This window comes from Salmo trutta, chromosome 38 (genome assembly GCF_901001165.1).
Source record: "Salmo trutta chromosome 38, fSalTru1.1, whole genome shotgun sequence".
NCBI classification, from domain to species: Eukaryota; Metazoa; Chordata; class Actinopteri; order Salmoniformes; family Salmonidae; genus Salmo; species Salmo trutta.
In genome coordinates this window covers 2458433-2480349 of record NC_042994.1, presented here as the reverse complement: position 1 = coordinate 2480349, position 21917 = coordinate 2458433, and the positions used below count along the sequence as shown (strand labels likewise).

The window sequence follows — 21917 nt, the reverse complement described above, 5'->3', positions numbered from 1 at the left end:
GTGTCCTGTGTGAATTTAAATATGCTCTCTCTAATTCTCTCTTTCTCTCTTTCTTTCTTTCTCTCGGAGGACCTGAGCCCTAGGACCATGCCTCGGGACTACCTGGCATGATGACTCCTTGCTGACCCCAGTCCACCTGGCCATGCTGCTGCTCCAGTTTCAACTGTTCTGCCTGCGGCTACGGAACCCTGACCTGTTCACCGGACGTGCTTGTTGCACCCTCAACAACTACAATGATTATTATTATTTGACCATGCTGGTCATTTATGAACATTTTAACATCTTGACCATGTTCTGTTATAATATCCACCCGGCACAGCCAGAAGAGGACTGGCCACCCCTCATAGCCTGGTTCCTCTCTAGGTTTCTTCCTAGGTTTTTGGCCTTTCTAGGGAGTTTTTCCTAGGGAGTTTTTCCTAGCCACCGTGCTTCTTTCACATGCATTGCTTGCTGTTTGGGGTTTTAGGCTGGGTTTCTGTACAGCACTTTGAGATTTCAGCTGATATACGAAGGGCTATATAAATAAATTTGATTTGATAAGGTCTACTACCAAACTCCTCTCTTCACTCTGTAAGTACCTTTTACATTACCATTCTAATTTTTCTTGGTGATTTGTTCTGCATTTGTGCTTAGAACAACCTCAATTCATCGGGGCATGGGCTCTACAAGGTGTCGAAAGCGTTCCACAGGGATGCTGGCCTATGTTGACTCCAATGCTTCCCACAGTTGGCTGGATGTCCTTTGGGTGGTGGACTATTATTGATACACAAGGTAAACTGTTGAGAGTGAAAAACCCAGCAGCGTTGACACAAACCAGTGTGCCTGGCACCTACTACCATACTCTGTTCAAAGGCACTTAATAAATATTTTGTCTTGCCCATTCACCCCCTCTGAATGGCACATGTACACAGTCCATGTCTCAATTGTCTCAAGGCTTAAACATTCTTCTTTAACCTGTCTCCTCCCCTTCATCTACACTGATTAAAGTGGATGTAACAAGGGACATCAATGAGGTATCATAGCTTTCCCCTGGTCACCTGAGCAGGTGTTCCTAATGTTTTGTAAACTCGGTGTAGACTGTCATAAAAAGGATGTATAGTTCTGTATCAGCTATTTGTGTTCTGATCCATGTTCCCTCTAATGTTTTGGGGCACTGAGCAAATTTTAGGTCTTGTGAGTGTAAACTTGAACATTGTGAGAATTGTGTGCAACTTCCAGCAAGCATTTATAGTGAACACTGAGGCTTTACCCGTACAGTTACAGACCAAGTAAAATATTAATGAATTAATGTCAAGCCTTTCATAAGGTAAAAACACTTTTAAAAGTCTCATGTAATGTAGGCCTGCATTGAACACCACATATAGCCTACTAGCCGGCTATTGTGGTTATTGGAGCATAATGTAGGCTTACCAACAAAACCAATGGAGCAAATCACATTAACATTTTCACATGGAAATAGCTGTTGATTTCTATGACATAGCCTACAGTAGCCTATATGTGGTGTTCAATGCAGATCTACATTGCATGACACTTTTAAAAATGTTTTTACCTTATGAAAGGCTTGACATTAATTAATTAATTAATATTAAACTTGGTCTGTGACACCATGGGCCAAAGGTGACTGTAAATTGCATTGTGTTCCAGGAAACCACGTACAAAAATAAAATGAACTATTATTACCATACAGAGAATTAGACATTGTAGGCTACCCCTCTGCCTATTGGCTTATTTGCATATTCAAGGCTGTCTCAAAATACAACACTGCCCCTTTATTTAAGGCTGGCTTTTTAACCTCTACGGGATCGGTGGGACAGTTGTGCTAATGTGCGCTAATGTGATTAGCATGACGTTTTAAGTAACAATACATTTTCTCAGGACATAGACATATCTGATATGTGCAGAAAGCTTAAATTCTTCTTACTCTAACTGCACTGTCCAATTTACAGTAGCTATTACAGTGAAATAATACCATGCTATTGTTTTAGGAGAGTGCACAGTTATGAACCCCCCCCACCCCCCCACCCCAGAAATGCATGTTTTGGTCTTTGTATTGTCTTTTACCAGATTCACATTTCCACAAACTTCAAAGTGTTTCCTTTCAAATGGTATCAAGAATATGCATATACTTGCTTCAGGTCCTGAGCTACAGGCAATTAGATTTGGCTTGTCATTTTAGACCTCTTGAAGTGTAGCCTACACGTTTTGTGCTCTTGTAGCAAGCAGTAACATTGCTGACCTATACTTATCTATAACTGGGCGAATAACTCGCTAACTGGTAAAGAATATCAACAAATGTGCACACGTGCGGCTCTGTGCTCTGATCTGAAAAGTGCGAGTGAAAGACCGCTGGCTCGTGGGCTACTCCTGCTAATATACTTCTACTCAGTTGCGCTCTGGATCAGCCTACAACAAAATCTCTGACTTAATCTTGCAAAGTTAGATTTGTTTAAGTTTGTTGCATTGAAAAGGGCCTGATTATGATGTATATTCGAGCACAGAATAATTGTTTATCTATATAGTAATGCACTGCTAGCTAGTAAGTCAATTTACTGTACAATACCCATTCACTTCACTCTGCAAGTACACTTGATAATATCTTGAAACATTGTGTTTAATTGTATGTTTTTAGTGATAAACTATATATTCTGATAATGATAGGACCCTTGGTCTCAATGCTATAGTCAGGGTTCTGAGAATAAAACAGATTCAGACCAATACATTAATAAGCATGCTGTGTGCTAAGTATCAGGTGTAGTTATTTCACCAGTTATCAAGTGTTTTAGTTGTCTACCTTTATGTGTCTAAGACTGCAGGGAGGAAGACAAACAATGGCCTTGAGAACAGCAGGAAGTGTGTTGGTGGTCTGTCTCTGGTCTGTGGCAGGTATGGGCTCATTCATTGGTTACTCTCTTTCTCGGTATTGTTCAATCTACGTATAGTGCCTTCAGAAAGTATTCACACCCCTTGACTTTTTTTCACATTTTGTTATCACAGCCTGAATTTAAAATTGGTTACATTGAGATTTTGTGTCCTACACACAATACCCCATAATTTCAAAGTGGAATTATGTTTTTAGAAAGTTTTACAAATTAATAAAAAATGAAAAGCTGAAATGTCTTGTGTCAATAAGTATTCAACCCCTTTGTTATGGAAAGCATAAATATGTTCAGGAGTACAAATGTGCATAAATCGCATAAGTTGCATGGACTCACTCTGTGTGCAATAATAGTGTTTAACATGATTTTTGAATGACTACCTCATCTCTGTACCCCACACATACAATCAATTATCTGTAAGGTCCCTAGTTGAACACGGAATTTCAAACACAGATTCAACTACAAAGACCAGGGAGGCTTTCCAATGCCTCTCAAATAAGGGCACCTATTGGTAGGTGGAAAGAAAATACAAATAAATGGAATATCCCTTTGAGTGTGGTGAAGTTATTAATTACACTTTGGATGGTGTATCAATATACCCAGTCACTATAACGATATAGGCATCCTTCCTAACTCAATTGCCAGAGAGGAAGGAAACCGCTCAGGGATTTCAACATGAACTAATGATGACTTTAAAACAGTTGGAGTATAATGGTTGTGATTGGAGAAAACCTAGGATGGATCAACAACATTGTAGTTCATCTACAATACTAACCTAAATGACAGAGTGACAAGAAGGAAGCCTGAAAGGAATAAAACATATTCCAAAATATGCATCCTGTTTGCAATAAGGCACTAAAGTAAAACTGCAAAACAAATATGACAAAGAAATGAACTTTGTTCTGAATACAAAGCGTTATGTTTGGGGCAAATCCAACACAACACATCACTGAGTACCACTTGTGGTGGAGTCCAGGGATATGGCTTTTGCTCTTCTGTTCAGGGACTTATATATATATATATATATATATATATATATACAGTGCCTTGCGAAAGTATTCGGCCCCCTTGAACTTTTCGACCTTTTGCCACATTTCAGGCTTCAAACATAAAGATATAAAACTGTAATTTTTTGTGAAGAATCAACAACAAGTGGGACACAATTATGAAGTGGAACGAAATTTATTGGATATTTCAAACTTTTTTAACAAATAAAAAACTGAAAAATTTGCCGTGCAAAATTATTCAGCCCCTTTACTTTCAGTGCAGAAAACTCTCTCCAGAAGTTCAGTGAGGATCTCTGAATGATCCAATGTTGACCTAAATGACTAATGATGATAAATAGAATCCACCTGTGTGTAATCAATTCTCCGTATAAATGCACCTGCTCTGTGATAGTCTCAGAGGTCCGTTTAAAGCGCAGAGAGCATCATGAAGAACAAAGAACACACCAGGCAGGTCCGAGATACTGTTGTGGAGAAGTTTAAAGCCGGATACAAAAAGATTTCCCAAGCTTTAACATCCCAAGGAGCACTGTGCAAGCGATAATATTGAAATGGAAGGAGTATCAGACCACTGCAAATCTACGAAGACCCGGCCGTTCCTCTAAACTTTCAGCTCATACAAGGAGAAGACTGATCAGAGATGCAGCCAAGAGGCCCATGATCACTCTGGATGAACTGCAGAGATCTACAGCTGAGGTGGGAGACTCTGTCCATAGGACAACAATCAGTCGTATACTGCACAAATCTGGCCTTTATGGAAGAGTGGCAAGAAGAAAGCCATTTCTTAAAGATATCCATAAAAAGTGTTGTTTAAAGTTTGCCACTAGCCACCTGGGAGACACACCAAACATGTGGAAGAAGGTGCTCTGGTCAGATGAAACCAAAATCGAACTTTTTGGCAACAATGCAAAACGTTATGTTTGGCGTAAAAGCAACACAGCTCATCACCCTGAACACCCTATCCCCACTGTCAAACATGGTGGTGGCAGCATCATGGTTTGGGCCTGCTTTTCTTCAGCAGGGGCAGGGAAGATGGTTAAAATTGATGGGAAGATGGATGGAGCCAAATACAGGACCATTCTGGAAGAAAACCTGATGGAGTCTGCAAAAGACCTGAGACTGGGACGGAGATTTGTCTTCCAACAAGACAATGATCCAAAACATAAAGCAAAATCTACAATGGAATGGTTCACAAATAAACATATCCAGGTGTTAGAATGGCCAAGTCAAAGTCCAGACCTGAATCCAATCGAGAATCTGTGGAAAGAACTGAAAACTGCTGTTCACAAACGCTCTCCATCCAACCTCACTGAGCTCGAGCTGTTTTGCAAGGAGGAATGGGCAAAGATTTCAGTCTCTCGATGTGCAAAACTGATAGAGACATATCCCAAGCGACTTACAGCTGTAATCGCAGCAAAAGGTGGCGCTACAAAGTATTAACTTAAGGGGGCTGAATAATTTTGCATGCCCAATTTTTCACGTTTTTTATTTGTTAAAAAAGTTTGAAATATCCAATACATTTCGTTCCACTTCATGATTGTTCCACTTGTTGTTGATTTTTCATAAAAAATTACAATTTTATATCTTTATGTTTGAAGCCTGAAATGTGGCAAAAGGTCGAAAGGTTCAAGGGGCCGAATACTTTCGCAAGGCACTGTATATGTGTATACTGCTCAAAAAATAAAGGGAACACTTAAACAACACAATGTAACTCCAAGTCAATCACACTTCTGTGAAATCAAACTGTCCACTTAGGAAGCAACACTGATTGACAATAAATTTCACATGCTGTTGTGCAAATGGAATAGACAACAGGTGGAAATTATAGGCAATAAGCAAGACACCCCCAATAAAGGAGTGGTTCTGCAGGTGGAGACCACGGACCACTTCTCAGTTCCTATGCTTCCTGGCTGATGTTTTGGTCACTTTTGAATGCTGGCGGTGCTTTCACTCTAGTGGTAGCATGAGACGGAGTCTACAACCCACACAAGTGGCTCAGGTAGTGCAGCTCATCCAGGATGGCACATCAATGCGAGCTGTGGCAAGAAGGTTTGCTGTGTCTGTCAGCGTAGTGTCCAGAGCATGGAGGCGCTACCAGGAGACAGGCCAGTACATCAGGAGACGTGGAGGAGGCCGTAGGAGGGCAACAACCCAGCAGCAGGACCGCTACCTCCGCCTTAGTGCAAGGAGGAGCACTGCCAGAGCCCTGCAAATTGACCTCCAGCAGGCCACAAATGTGCATGTGTCTGCTCAAATGGTCAGAAACAGACTCCATGAGGGTGGTATGAGGGCCCGACATCCACAGGTGGGGGTTGTGCTTACAGCCCAACACCGTGCAGGACGTTTGGCATTTGCCAGAGATCACCAAGATTGGCAAATTCGCCACTGGCACCCTGTGCTCTTCACAGATGAAAGCAGGTTCACACTGAGCACATGTGACAGACGTGACAGAGTCTGGAGACGCCGTGGAGAACGTTCTGCTGCCTGCAACATCCTCCAGCATGACCGGTTTGGCAGTGGGTCAGTCATGGTGTGGGGTGGCATTTCTTTGGGGGGCCACACATCCCTCCATGTGCTCGCCAGAGGTAGCCTGACTGCCATTAGGTACCGAGATGAGATCCTCAGACCCCTTGTGAGACCATATGCTGGTGCGGTTGGCCCTGGGTTCCTCCTAATGCAAGACAATGCTAGACCTCATGTGGCTGGAGTGTGTCAGCAGTTCCTGCAAGAGGAAGGCATTGATGCTATGGACTGGCCCGCCCGTTCTCCAGACCTGAATCCAATTGAGCACATCTGGGACATCATGTCTCGCTCCATCCACCAACGCCACGTTGCACCACAGACTGTCCAGGAGTTGGCGGATGCTTTAGTCCAGGTCTGGGAGGAGATCCCTCAGGAGACCATCCGCCACCTCATCAGGAGCATGCCCAGGCGTTGTAGGAAGGTCATACAGGCACGTGGAGGCCACACACACTACTGAGCCTCATTTTGACTTGTTTTAAGGACATTACATCAAAGTTGGATCAGCCTGTAGTGTGGTTTTCCACTTTCATTTTGAGTGTGACTCCAAATCCAGACCTCCATGGGTTGATAAATTGGATTTCCATTGATTATTTGTGTGTGATTTTGTTGTCAGCACATTCAACTAGGTAAAGAAAAAATATTTAATAAGATTATTTATTTCATTCAGATCTAGGATGTGTTGTTTAAGTGTTCCCTTTATTTTTTTTGAGCAGTGTATATATACAATTGAAAATGCCATAAAACAATTAAGGATAAGTCTTTCACACCTCACTGAGTGACACTTCTCTATGGATTCTAATGACACTCAACTCAGCAACCTCGGCCACAAAGTGTGGACAGAGGGTAACACTGACCGGTAGAACCACCTGTCCTCTGACTGACAACCCCAACCCCACCTACATCTGGTACAAGAAAGGACAACTCGTGAACACCCAAGGTAACTAACTACCTGTTCCTAGACCCAGTCAGCAGAGAGGATGCAGGCAGCTACTCCTGTATTGCAAAAGGAGATGAGAATCTCCACTCTGCGGATGAGACTCTCACTGTCATTTGTAAGTATTTGTAAATAAATGACAGTTTTAAACTTCACTCCTAACTGATTGTGGCTCCTAACCGATTGTGCTGTTTTTTTCACGTTGTTTGTAACTTATTTTGTACATAATGTTTCTGCCACCGTCTCTTATGACCGAAAAGAGCTTCTGGAAAACAGAACAGCAATTACTCACCTCGAACTGGACAAAGGTTTTTTCGTTAATGAGTCTGACGGAAAGGATATACTGCTGCTGCCGGACCAGGCCCAAATCCCGTCATTCGCATGAAGAGGAGACAGAGATACAGGGGCCGCAGATCCAGGTGCCTTGTGAAAATTTGTCGGCGAGTGGGTAACCCGCCTCTACTATCCGTCGTATTGGCCAACGTGCAATCACTGGAGAATAAACTGGATGAGCTCCATTTGAGACAATCCTACCAACAGAACATTAAAAACGGTAATATCTTATGTTTCACCGAGTCGTGGCTGAACAACGACATAGATAATACACAGTTGGCTGGGTTTTCCGTGCATCGGCAAGACAAAACTGTTACCTCCGGTAAGACGAGGAGTGGTGGTCTGTGTCTATTTGTCAATAACAGCTGGTGCGGGATGTCTAATATTAAAGAAGTCTCAAGGTTTTGCTCACCTGAGGTAGAGTACCTCAAGCTGTAGACCACCCTATCTACCAAGAGTCATCATCTATATTTTTCATAGCTGTCTATTTACCACCACAAACCTATGCTGGCACTAATATCACACTCAGCGAGCTGTATAAGGCCATGAGCAAAAAAGAACATCGTCATTCAGAAGCGGTGCGCCTAGTGGCCGGGGACTATAATACAGCAAAACTTAAATCAGTTTTTACTTAATTTCTACCAGCATGTCACATGTGCAACCAAAAGAAAAAAAAACTGTTGACCACCTTTACTCCACACAGAGATTTGTACAAAGCTGTCTCTCGCCCTCCATTTGGCAAATCTGAGCCTAATTCTATCCTCCTCGTTCCTGCACTGTGATTATTATTATTTGACCCTGCTGGTCATCTATGAACATTTGAACATCTTGGCCATGTTCTGTTATAATCTCCACCCAGCACAGCCAGAAGAGGACTGGACACCCATCATAGCCTGGTTCCTCTCTAGGTTTCTTCCTAGGTTCTGGCCTTTCTAGGGAGTTTTTCCTAGCCACCGTGCATCTACACCTGCATTGCTTGCTGTTTGGGGTTTTAGGCTGGGTTTCTGTACAGCACTTTGTGACATCAGCTGATGTAAGAAGGGCTTTATAAATAAATTTGATTTGATGATTTGCTTACTAGCAAAAACTAAAGCAGGAAGTACCAGTGAGTCGCTCAATACGGAGGTGGTCAGATAACGTGGATGCTAAGTACAGGACTGTTTTAATAGCACAGACTGGAATATGTTCCCGGATTCATCCGATGGCATTGAGGAGTATACCACCTCAGCCACTGGCTTCATCAATAAGTGCATCGATGACGTCATCCCCACAGTAACCGTATGTACATATCCCAAGCAGAATCCATGCTTTACAGGAAACAGCCGCACTGAGCTAAAGGCTAGAGCTGCCGCTGTCAAGGAGCGGGAAACTAATCCAGACGCTTATAAGAAATCCCTCTATGCCTTCGAACCATCGAACAGGCAAAGTGGCTCTGAAGATCATTGGATGTGGAAGGGCTTGCAAACTATTAGACTACAAAGCGAAACCCAGGCACGAGCTGCCCAGGCAGGCTAAATGCCTTTTATGCTCATTTTGAGGCAAGCAACACTGAAGCTTGCCTGAGAGCACCAGCTGTTCTGGACGACTGTGTGATCACGCTCTCTGTAGCAGATGTGAGCAAGACCTTTAAACAGGTCAACATTCACAAGACCGCGGGGCCACACGGATTACCAGGACATATACTCACAGCATGCGCGGACCAACTGGCAAGTGTCTTCACTGACATTTTCAACCTCTCTGTAATACCTACATGTTTCAAGCAGACCACCATAGTCCCTGTGCCCAAGAACGCAGAGGTAACCTGTCTAAATGACTATCGCTCTGTAGCACTCACCTCTGTAGCCATGAAGTGCTTTGAAAGGCTGTTCATGGCTCACATCAACACCATCATCCCGGAAACCCTAGACCCACTCCAATTTGCATACTCCCCCCCAACAGATCCACAGATGACACAATCTCAATTGCACTCCACACTGCCCTTTCCCAATACAGCTCAGAGTTCAACACCATAGTGTCCACAAAGCTCATCACTAAGCTAAGGTCCCTGGGACAAAACACCTCCCTCTGCTACTGGATCCTGTACTTCCTAACGGGCTGCCCTCAGGAGGTAAGGGTAGGCAACAACACATCTGCCACGCTGATCCTCAACATTGGGCCCCTCAAGGGTGCATGCTTAGTCCCCTTGTGTACTCCCTGTTCACCCACGAATGCATGGCCAAGCATGACTCCAACACCATCATTAAGTTTGCCGATGACACAACAGCGGTAGGCCTGATCACCGACAACGCTGAGACAGCCTATGGGGAGGAGGTCAAAGACCTGGCAGTGTGGTGCGAGGACAACAGCCTCTCCCTCAACGTGAGCGAGACAAAGGAGCTGTGGACTACAGGAAAAGGACGGCCGAACACGCCCCCATTCATATCGACAGGGCGGTAGTTGAGTGGGACGAAAGCTTCAAGTTGCTTGGTGTCCACATCACCAACAAACTATCATGGTCCAAACACACCAAGACAGTTGTGAAGAGGGCACGGCCATGCCTATTCCCCGTCAGGAGACTAACAAGATTTAGCATGGGTCCCCAGATCCTCAAAAAGTTCTACAGCTGCACCATTGAGCGCATCTTGACCGGTTGCACTACTGCCTGGTATGGCAACTGCTCGGCAACTGACCGTAAGGCGCTACAGAGGGTAGTGCGTACGGCCCAGTACATCACTGGGGCCAAGCTTCCTGTCATCCAGGACTATACTAGGCGCTGTCAGAGGAAGACCCAAAACATTGTCAAGTCTCCAGCCACCTAAGTCATAGACTGTTCTCTCTGCACTGGCACGGCAAGCGGTACCGAAGAGCCAAGTCTAAGACCCAAAGGCTCCTTAACAGCTTCTACCCCCAAGCCATAAGACTGTTGAACAATTAAACAAATGGTTAACCAGACTATTTGCACTTTACCCCTACCTACAGTAGTATATATTACCTCAGTTACCTCGACTAACCTGTACCCCCGTACAGCCTTGTTATTGTTATTTTTATAGTTTTTATTTTAAACTTTATTTTATTTTTCTTCCTGTATTATACTTTTTTTTTAAAGTACCCCTTTTTTCTCCCCAATTGGTAGTAGTTATGCATCCTCCGATGCGTCCTCCGAAACACAACCCAACCTAGCCGCACTGCTTCTTGACACAACGCACATCCAATCCGGAAGCCAGCCGCACCAATGTGTATGAGGAAACACCATACACCTGGCGACCTGGTCAGTGTGCACTGCGCCCGGCCCGACACAGGAGTCGCTAGTGCGCGATGAGACAAGGATATGCCTGCCAGCCAAACCCTCCCTAACCCAGACGACGCTGGGCCAATTGTGAGTCGCCCCATGGACCTCCCAGTCGCGGCCAGCTGCGACAGAGCCTGGGCTCAAACCCAGAATCTCTGGTGGCACAGCTAGCACTGCGATGCAGTGCCTTAGACCACTGCGCCACAGTGCCTTAGACCACTGCACCACCCGGGAGGCCCCCTGTATTATACTTATTCTAAAATCTTTGTTCTATTCTTCTGAGACATTTACTTTATGTTCATATTGTTATGTTATTATGTCTTATTGGTGTTGCATTATTGAGAAGGAACCTTCCAGTAAGCATTTAGTTGGACAGTGTATACCATGTGTATCCTGTACATACAACTAATAAAACTTGAAACAATGACTTTAAATGAGACCCTAGAAGTGAGGCTTGATGATGACATGTTGCATCTCCTTTCTCATCAGAGCGCTCTCTCAGGAGGACTTCTCTGTAGTTTATAGCACTGTCAACACACCCGGAAGCAAGATGACCTGAACACAACAAGTGCTGAACACAAGATGACTCTGCTTGGGATTCAATCGAAAGCACATAGTCGACAAGCATACTACACTTGAATTTTAAAGTTGATTTAAGCCAACATCCGCAGCATTTACCGCAAATATGATCTCTGCAAACATCAGGAAAATCCTTGAAAAACTGCATTGTCAGCAGAAGACACTTTTTAGACAAGTTTACTTTTAATTGCTAAATATAGGGTCTACTATAGGGTTTAATATAGTATTTAATATAGTATAATATAGGGTCTAATATAGTACACAATAGGGTCTACTATAGGGTTTAATATAGTATAATATAGGGTCTAATATAGTATACTATAGGATCTACTATAGGGTTTAATATAGTATACTATAGGGTCTGCTATAGGGTTTAATATAGTATACTATAGGATCTACTATAGGGTTTAATATAGTATACTATAGGGTCTACTATAGGGTTTAATATAGTATACTATAGGGTCTGATATAGGGTTTAATATAGCATAATATAGGGTCTAATATAGTATACTATAAGGTCTACTATAGGGTTTAATATAGTATACTATAGGGTCTACTATAGGGTTTAATATAGTATACTATAGGATCTATTATAGTTTACTATAGGGTTTAATAAAGTATACTATAAGGTTTAATATAGTATACTGCAGGGTCTACTATAGGGTTTAATATACTATACTATAGTGTCTACTATAGGGTTTAATATAGTATACTATAGGATCTACTATAGGGTTTAATATAGTATACTATAGGGTCAACTATGGGGTTTGATATAGTATACTATTGGGTTTAATACAGTATACTATAGGGTCTACTATAGGGTTTAATATAGTATACTATAGGGTCTAATATAGAGTTTAATATAGTATAATATAGGATCTTGGTGTAACGGTCTTCGTTGTCCTCAGATGAAGGGGAAGAGAAATCAGACCAAAATGCAGCGTGGTAAGTGTTCGTCATTTTTAATGATAAAACTGAACACTAAATCCGACAAGCAAAACAAAAGAACAACCGAACAGTTCCGTCAGGTGCAAAACACTAAACAGAAATTATCTACCCACAAACCCCAAAGGAAAACAGGCTGCCTAAGTATGACTCCCAATCAGCGACAACGAAGTACAGCTGTCCCTGATTGAGAGCCACACCAGGCCAAAACAAAGAAACACAAAGCATAGAAAAAAGGACATAGAATGCCCACCCCAACTCATGCCCTGACCAACCAAAATAGAGACATAAAAGGATCTCTTAAGGTCAGATCGTGACACTTGGCCTATTTCTACATGGCTCATGGCTTGAGACTGAGCTGTTGCTAAAAGCTTTACTTTGTATTTCTGAAAGGGAACAAGACAATACCAAACTTGTCATTAAGCAGTATTTCTTTAGCTCTTTGCGTGAGGTTTAGCGAGAGGAAAATGTTGCCCATAGTCTTTTGGGTCGCTGTGGGTGACGGCACAACAAATTGGGAAATCATTGCTGTAGCTTCATTACTGTTAACAATTAATGTACAAGACTGTACAACCACACTGTTGTTCACTTCGGGCCCTATTCATACTGGAGATAATTTGACTTCACATGGACTTAAGTCACAATGTTGAGTCTACTCATCTCAAGTCTGAATCGGGCCCTTCAATCACATGTTGCTATTAATATTATAATTGTTTGTTTATTTGTAAAATGCTTTTGTAAAATGCAATATCATTACTCAATTAGAATTACTTTGATTTAGGGTTGAACTATCCTCTTAAATAACAGTATATGCTAAAACTGAGCTTGATTTCACTAAGTACGTTCCATGTATTAAATAACACAATATAATCAGATTTATTTAATGAGGCCTAACAATAAATGTACACAGTCATTTAAACACCCCATCCCATCCATACACCACACTAAACCTACACATAGTCAGTGTATGAAATGGCATCCTATTCCCTACATACTGTACTGTTGGGTGACACTTCGGACACAGCTATCCTCTCTAACAGTTAGGAGACAAATGAATGATGCCAAGAACTCCAAGTGTAAATATGTCACTCTTGTGACTTGCGGATGCAATGACGTCACACACAAATCATCATCACCATGGTGATGCGCCATGACATAATTTCTTCAGGCGGTTGAAGTGCTGTTGTCGAGGGGGCGTGACCACACTACCGTGCAGGTGTCACGTGGTTAACCAAAGTCTTGTAATCAGTGACATTCTCATAGATGACATCATCGCCTTCTCCATGGCGACTACGTTGTCGCTCCTGGCAACAGCTCACGGTTTGGAGCACAGTCACTAGGCGACGGTCCAGGGCGGAGAGGTGCAGCGCCGAGAGGAGGGGGGCCACGGAGAATAGAGGATCATGGGAAAGAGAGTCCCTCATGACATCACTGAGACGGTACTGGGGCAGGGAGAGGAGACGCAGATGTAGGAGGGTGGAGCGACGGATCCTGGAGAGAGAGAGAGTGATGGAGTGAGAGTTATGAGAAAGAAGAGAAATAAATTATGATCGTGAGGCGGTGGTAGGGGTTCTACTAAGAAAACATACTGATTTGTTTTAAGATGGTCATACCAAGAGTCATTTAGTTATTTTATTTAGAATTTTAGGACCTCTTGGTATATAAAAACATTTTTTTACTAGCCTACAGAAACACATTGAATAACAGATTCATACATGGAAAACCAATACAGCAGAAGGAAGTTTGTTTTCAAGTGTCTATCCTATATCTGAGAGTTATAAGAAAGATAAGGAAATGATTGTATTTTTTTTACACATCTTTAACCCCTTTTGTTAGAACACCATCGTGTTCGTGAGTCTCATCTTTCCATAGAGTGGTCACATTATTTGTATGCCAAACCGTTCGGATGCTATCTATGTTTTGAGAAATACGAATTTCTGGATATCTGCTGGTCTGAAAAACACCGCTGTAGCTATGCCACCTCCCACTGTATATGCGGAAGGCCGACATCGGTGGATGGGGTGGATTGAGACGCAGCCCATGCAAAAACAGATATCGCTATCTGAAACAGATTGATTTTTATGGAGATGTTTTTATTATGCTACTTGGATTCCTGCGGGGGTGCGGGGGTGCGGGGGTGCGGACATCGAGTCTTGGGGGTGCTTAATTATGCACCCCATGTTATACCTGCAGCACTGCTCCAGAGGTGTCAGGATAGAGGGTTCATCTGTAGAGTGACGTCCAAACCTGTAGTCAGCACACAGAGTGTCAATGTTACAATCAACTAACGTTTCTTAAACCTGTAGCCCGCACAAATACAGACATAGTGTCAATTTCAGACACACACACATGCATGCACACACCATTAAAAAAAACAGATCATCAATTTCATTGTCAGGATACTCACGCCTTCCCATTGTCTAAGTGCAGAAGGAAAGTGTTGTTGCCAAACTTCTCAAACGTCTCATAGTGGTGTCGGTCCATATTACCTGGAACAAAATAATTAGTGTTGAACTCGTGTTTGTTTGTGTTTTATTTTCAGCTTTTTCCTCTTTCTGCTAATTGAAAAGACTTTGGTCTCCATCAACAGCACAATAGAAAGGTATTGTTATTGCAGTATCATTACTATTATAGTTCTAATATGTTATTATGTCCTGACCCAGATCTACCCATGAGGAAGTCTAGTATAGTCATGTCTATCAGGTCCACCAGTCTCCCTCCCAACCCAGCCCAGATCTACCCACGAGGAAGTCTAGTATAGTCATGTCTATCAGGTCCACCAGTCTCCCTCCCAACCCAGCCCAGATCTACCCACGAGGAAGTCTAGTATAGTCATGTCTATCAGGTCCACCAGTCTCCCTCCCAACCCAGCCCAGACCTACCCATGAGGAAGTCTAGTATTGTCATGTCTATCAGGTCCACCAGTCTCCCTCCCAACCCAGCCCAGATCTACCCACGAGGAAGTCTAGTATAGTCATGTCTATCAGGTCCACCAGTCTCCCTCCCCAGTCCAGACCTACCCATGAGGAAGTCCAGTATAGTCATGTCTATCAGGTCCACCAGTCTGGTTCCCTTGTTGTATGGTGGGGTCTTCACTGTGTCACAGTAGTCTGGGTTTTTCTCCCACCTGCAACGTGACAACAGGGTTAGAGTTGAGGCTAGTGTTAGAGTTAGGGTTGAGGGTTAGAGTTAGGGTTGAGGGTTAGAGTTAGAGTTGAGGGTTAGAGTTGAGGGTTAGAGTTGAGGGTTAGAGTTGAGGGTTAGAGTTGAGGGTTAGAGTTGAGGGTTAGAGTTAGAGTTAGGGTTGAGGCTAGGGTTAGAGTTAGGGTTAGAATTAGGGTTGAGGCTAGGGTTAGAGTTAGGGTTTAGGGTTAGAATTAGGGTTGAGGCTAGGGTTAGAGTTAGGGTTAGAATTAGGGTTGAGGCTAGGGTTAGAGTTAGGGTTTAGGGTTAGAATTAGGGTTGAGGCTAGGGTTAGAGTTAGGGTTTAGGGTTAGAATTAGGGTTGAGGCTAGGGTTAGAGTTAGGGTTTAGGGTTAGAATTAGGGTTGAGGCTAGGGTTAGAATTAGGGTTGAGCCTAGGGTTAGAGTTCGAGTTGAGCCTAGGGTTAGAGTTCGAGTTCGAGTTGAGCCTAGGGTTGGAGTTGAGCCTAGGCTTGGAGTTGAGCCTAGGGTTGGAGTTGAGCCTAGGGTTGGAGTTGAGCCTAGGGTTGGAGTTGAGCCTAGGGTTGGAGTTGAGCCTAGGGTTCGAGTTGAGCCTAGGGTTCGAGTTGAGCCTAGGGTTCGAGTTGAGCCTAGGGTTGAGTCTAGTTTTAGAGTTGAGGATAGGGTTAGAGTTGAGGATAGGGTTAGAGTTGAGGATAGGGTTAGAGTTGAGGATAGGGTTAGAGTTGAGCCTAGGGTTGGAGTTGAGCCTAGGGTTGGAGTTGAGCCTAGGGTTGGAGTTGAGCCTAGGGTTAGAGTTATTATCTATCTATAGATATAGCTATATAATCTATACCCACACTGCCAGTTTGCTGCGGCTGTAGGAGCATTTCCAGGGAGACCTCCAGGTACGTCTGGTGGCCAGGGAGGGGTCCGGCAGCATCATGGCCAGGGAGGCCTCCAGGTTCTGGGGTCGACCACATACAGCGTGCTGTAGTAGGAACACTGGCCATAGAAACACACATTATTCACTAGAGGAGATAGAGGGGGATGGAGGGGGGAGAGGAGAGTTTGAGTGCACTCTTCTCTTCATCATCAGTGTAGATGACAGGAGAGGCAGCAATTCAAGAGCTGACAGAGAGAAAGATTGAAAATTAAAGAAATTAATTCAGCAAAAATTGCCTTTCCGCTGAATAATATGCAGCATCTATTTTCATATTCCCCACTAGAGAAAACAGAGATGTGAAACATGTAATATAAGGAGAGAGTTGGCAAAGAAAGAGGAGTGAGAGAGAGGGAGATGGGGTGAGTGTGATAGAGAGATAGAGTAAGGAAGGAAGGAGTGATATAATGGTAAACAGACCAGGAGAGGTGAAGAAGGTCCGGGCCAGTTTGTGGTCAGTGGTGATGTCTTTGATCTCTGTTACCACGTCAACCAGCCTCCCTACCGCTGGGGGGATCCGTCTGTAACCCAACACCCTGAGAGAGAGGAGGTGAGTGGAGAGGAGAGGAGGGACAGGGGAGAGAGATGGGAGAGGTGGGGGGGTGTAGATAGAGGGAGAGGAGAGAGAGGCAGAGACAGATGGGAGAGGGGGATAGAGAGAGATAGAGAGGAGAGGAGGATAGTGAGAGAGAGAGATGAGAGGGGTCCATGTTTAATGCTTCTCAATGTCTGCTCTATTCTCCACCATTTCAGTCAGCGCTGTGGCATGCTGTATATTCCCCTGGCTGTTGCTATCAAGGTGAGAAACAGACTCATTGTTTACCTGTCCCGGTGAAAAGCAGCGATCTCTGCGTTGTGTCTTTCAAAGTCAGAGAAGTAGTAGAGGTTGAAGTTGGTCTCCTCATCACGCTCTTGTCTGACAGAGATACAGTCAACACAGGAACACAGCTATACAGACTATACACAGTCAACACATGAACACAGCTATATAGACTACACACAGGAACACAGCTATACAGACTTCACATAGTCAACACAGGAACACAGCTATACAGACTATACACAGTCAACACAGGAACACAGCTATACAGACCATACACGTCAACACAGGAACACAGATATTCAGACCATACACCCCAAACCATCACAATTGGGTTGAGGTCGGGTGATTGTGGAGGCCAGGTCATCTGATGTATCACTCTCCTTCTTGGTCAAATAGCCCTGAAAAACAAATTATAGTCCTGCTAAGAACAAACCACATGGGATGGCGTATCGCTGCAGAATGCTGTGGTGGCCATGATGGTTAAGTGTGCCTTGAATTCTAAATAAATCACTGACAGTGTCACCAGCAAAGCACACTCACACCATCACACCTCCTCCATGCTTCATGGTGGGAATCACACATGCAGAGATCATCCATTCACCTACTCTGCGTCCCACAAAGACACGGTGGTTGGAACCAAAAATCTTACATTTGTACTTCATCAGACCAAAGGACAGATTTCCACCTAATGTCCATTGCATCCACACATAATGTCCATTGCTCGTGTTTCTTGGGCCAAGCAAGTCGCTTCTTACTATTAGTGTCCTTTAGTAGTGGTTTCTTTGCAGCAATTCAACCATCAATGCCTGATTCACACAGTCTCCTCTGAACAGTTGACGTTGAGATGTGTCTGTTACTTGAACTCTGTGCTTGATGGTTCTTGCGACTTGCGACTTGCGAGTTCTTGAAATTTTACGGATTGACTGACCTTCATTTCTTAAAGTAATGATGGACTGTTGTTCTCTTTGCTTATTTGAGCTGTTCTTGCCATAATATGGACTTGGTTTTTTTACCAAATAGGACTATCTTCTGTATACCACCCCTACCTTGTCACAACACAACTGATTGGCTCAAACGCATTAAGAAGGAAAGAAATTCCACAAATTAACATTTAACAAGGCACACCTGTTAATTGAAATACATTCCAGGTGACTACCTCATTAAGCTGGTTGAGAGAATGCCAAGAGTGCGCAAAGCTGTCATCAAGGCAAAGAGTGGCTACTTTGAAGAATCTCAAATATAAAATATATTTTGATTTGTTTAACACTTTTTTGGTTACTACATGATTCCACGAGTGTTATTTCATAGTTTTGATGTCTTCACTATTATTCTACAATGTAGAAAATAGTACAAATTAAGAAAAACCCTTGAATGAGTAGGTGTGTCCAAACTTTTGACTGGTGCTGTAGGTGTGTGCGTGCGTGTGTAAGTCTCTCACTTGATTGGTTTGAGCATGGCCTGTCCGTAGTTAGGAAATGACATCACCAGCTTGAGTTGTGTCCCTCCAGACTTCTGCACTGAGAGAGATAGAGAGAGACGGGTTACCATAGCAACACTTGACGTTCACATACTGAGTACACACTGAGCTCTCTCTATCACACACACACACACACACACACACACACACACACACACACACACACAGGGTTACCCTGTTTGAAACTAAATAACGTCATCCAGTGTTTATTTTCATCCTGCAGTTCTACGTTAATCCACTAGTGGTCTCCCCATACCTGACTCTAACAACAGAGACTACCTCCCAACTATGGGAGATGGTGCTCTTCATCCTCTGTGTGTACAGGACATAACGCCCCCATATCTCCCACCCCCCAACAATCAGGCTCCCACGACCCCTCCCCAACACACACACCACCCAAACACACCACCCACATACACCACCCACGCACACCTCCCACACCACCCACACACACTCCAGGGTGAAGTTTCCCTTTGACAGACATCTAGGATCAGCTTCCCCTCCCCCAATTCTAACCTTAACCCCCTTAGTGGGGAAATTGCTAAACTGATCCAAGACCAGTGTAAAAGGGGAACTTCCCCCTATTCCGCCACACACACACACATCTGCGCTGACGATACGGTGTGTGCTGAGCTGCTGAGCAAGAGATGCCATGTTGGGGTCCAGGTGGGGGTAGAGCTGCCAACGGGAGATACCAAGATGGAACCTCAGCCGGGGGGGGGGGGGGGGGGGGGTGGCTGTCACTGCTCCTGTTCCAATGGGCTGAGTCATCGCCGATGTCACTGTCACTCACTGTCACTCTTTCCCCCAGGGTGGAGGGGGAAAGAGAGGGAGAGGAGAAGAGGGTTGGAGACACAAGAGGAGAGGACAAGAGCGAAGTAGTTCAGAGGAGGAGACGACAGGAGGAGAGGACAAGAGAGAAGTAGTTCAGAGGAGGAAACAACAGGAGGAGAGGACAAGAGAGAAGTAGTTCAGAGGAGGAGACGACAGGAGGAGAGGACAAGAGAGAAGTAGTTCAGAGGAGGAGACGACAGGAGGAGAGGACAAGAGAGAAGTAGTTCAGAGGAGGAGACGACAGGAGGAGAGGACAAGAGAGAAGTAGTTCAGAGGAGGAAACGACAGGAGGAGAGGACAAGAGAGAAGTAGTTCAGAGGAGGAAACAACAGGAGGAGAGGACAAGAGAGAAGTAGTTCAGAGGAGGAGACGACAGGAGGAGAGGACAAGAGAGAAGTAGTTCAGAGGAGGAGACGACAGGAGGAGAGGACAAGAGAGAAGTAGTTCAGAGGAGGAAACGACAGGAGGAGAGGACAAGAGAGAAGTAGTTCAGAGGAGGAAACGACAGGAGGAGAGGACAAGAGAGAAGTAGTTCAGAGGAGGAGACGACAGGAAAAGTCGTTCAGAGGAAGAGGAGGAAGAGGAGGTAATGCCAGGAGAAACAGGAGGGATATTTGCCATAATGAACTAAAGGGTCATGCAGCATGTGTCCTTGATGCACTTAAAAAGCTTGTCTGTTTTTTCAGAACAATCACGCTACTTCCCTAAACTCACCACATCTGTGTGCTCATCTCGCGCGCCTTCCCTTTGTGCTTCACCTTCAGCAGCCAATCATCTTCATGGATGGGCGGGGTTGGCATGTTGTAGAGCGGGTGGCTAAAAAGAGCCTCTAATTTCGACATCCCGGACCCCATAGGCTTCATCCCCATCGAGCCAAACTTTCCTACCCTTACCGTCATGTTGAGTGAGTCTACAGGCCCTCCCTCCTTACGTCCATGACCTACCTTGACGGCCATTTTGGTTGTGACAGCATCCTTTTCGGCCAATTTTTGAGGGCCATTGCTGTCCATATGGGAAGAGTCCACTTTTCTGGTGTCCGGTGGTATCTTGGCATAGCTGGCGTGGTTGTCCGACATCCTGGAGGTGTAGTTGGTATCCACCAGGGCTCGGAGGGTGTGGAGGTGTGTCTGACGAGGGGAGGGGGCATCACAGGGGTTCTGGTAGACGGAGCGGGATAGGACGGAGAGGAGGAGATGGAGAGAGAGGGAGGCAACGGCCAGCGATAGACAGACAGTTCGAGAGCGACGGCGCGTTATACCACCTCATCGTCCTGAGGGAGAGAAAGAGTTGGAGAAAGACTGAGAGACAAAAATATGTAAAGGAGGAGAAAGAAGGAAGAGAGAGAGAGTAGGAGGAAGAGGAGAAAAACTGGATAAATATAGGTGAAAGGATGAGGGAGGATTGGAGAGAGAGAAAGGAGGAGGATGAGGAGGAGAGGTTGAGGGGGCGAATGTGGGATAATGAGAGAGAAAGTTAGAGGAACAAGGGAAGGAAAGAGTCTCAGAAACAGCGTGGAGCGAGAGATAGAAAGAAGCCTCTAGAGACTGGACCATTCGAAAGTCAGAGCAGCCCTGTATTCTGGCATAGATACCTCCAATACAACTACCTAGATACCCTCCAATACAACTACCTAGATACCCTCCAATACAACTACCTAGATACCCTCCATCACAACTACCTAGATACCATCCGATACAACTACCTAGATACCCTCCAATACAACTACCTAGATACCCTCCAATACAACTACCTAGATACCATCCGATACAACTACCTAGATACCATCCGATACAACTACCTCTTTCTTTACCTAGATACAACCCCAATACAACTACCTAGATACCCCCCAATACAACTACCTCTTTCTTTACCGAATCCCCCCAATACAACTACCTCTTTCTTTACCGACATCCCCCCAATACATCTACCTCTTTCTGTAGGGAATAGGGTGCCATTTGGTTTTCAGTAATAGACAACGGTCAACTCAGGACAAAGCACAGACTCTCCCAGGCATGACCACATCCCCCTTCTATAGAAGGTCACTGAAACGAATGAGTGAAGTAGGTATCATTTTACCACCTCTCTTTCTCCTCTCTCCTTTCTCCTTCCCTCAATAGAGGCCTACTGGCACGGACAGGATGAAAAAAAATCCTCCCTTGCTTTCTCTTTACACACACCCCCTCTCGCTCTCTCTCTCTCCCTCCCTCTCTCTCTCTCTCTCTCCTCTCATTCTC

The 21917-nt window shown here is 44.4% G+C and overlaps 1 pseudogene; it reads right to left on the bottom strand.

Annotated features, from left to right (window-relative positions):
- Positions 1-13174: 13174 nt before the first annotated feature.
- LOC115177908 (extracellular serine/threonine protein kinase FAM20C-like) lies at positions 13175-20935 on the bottom strand (annotated as a pseudogene).
- Between the last annotated feature and the right edge of the window lie 982 nt (positions 20936-21917).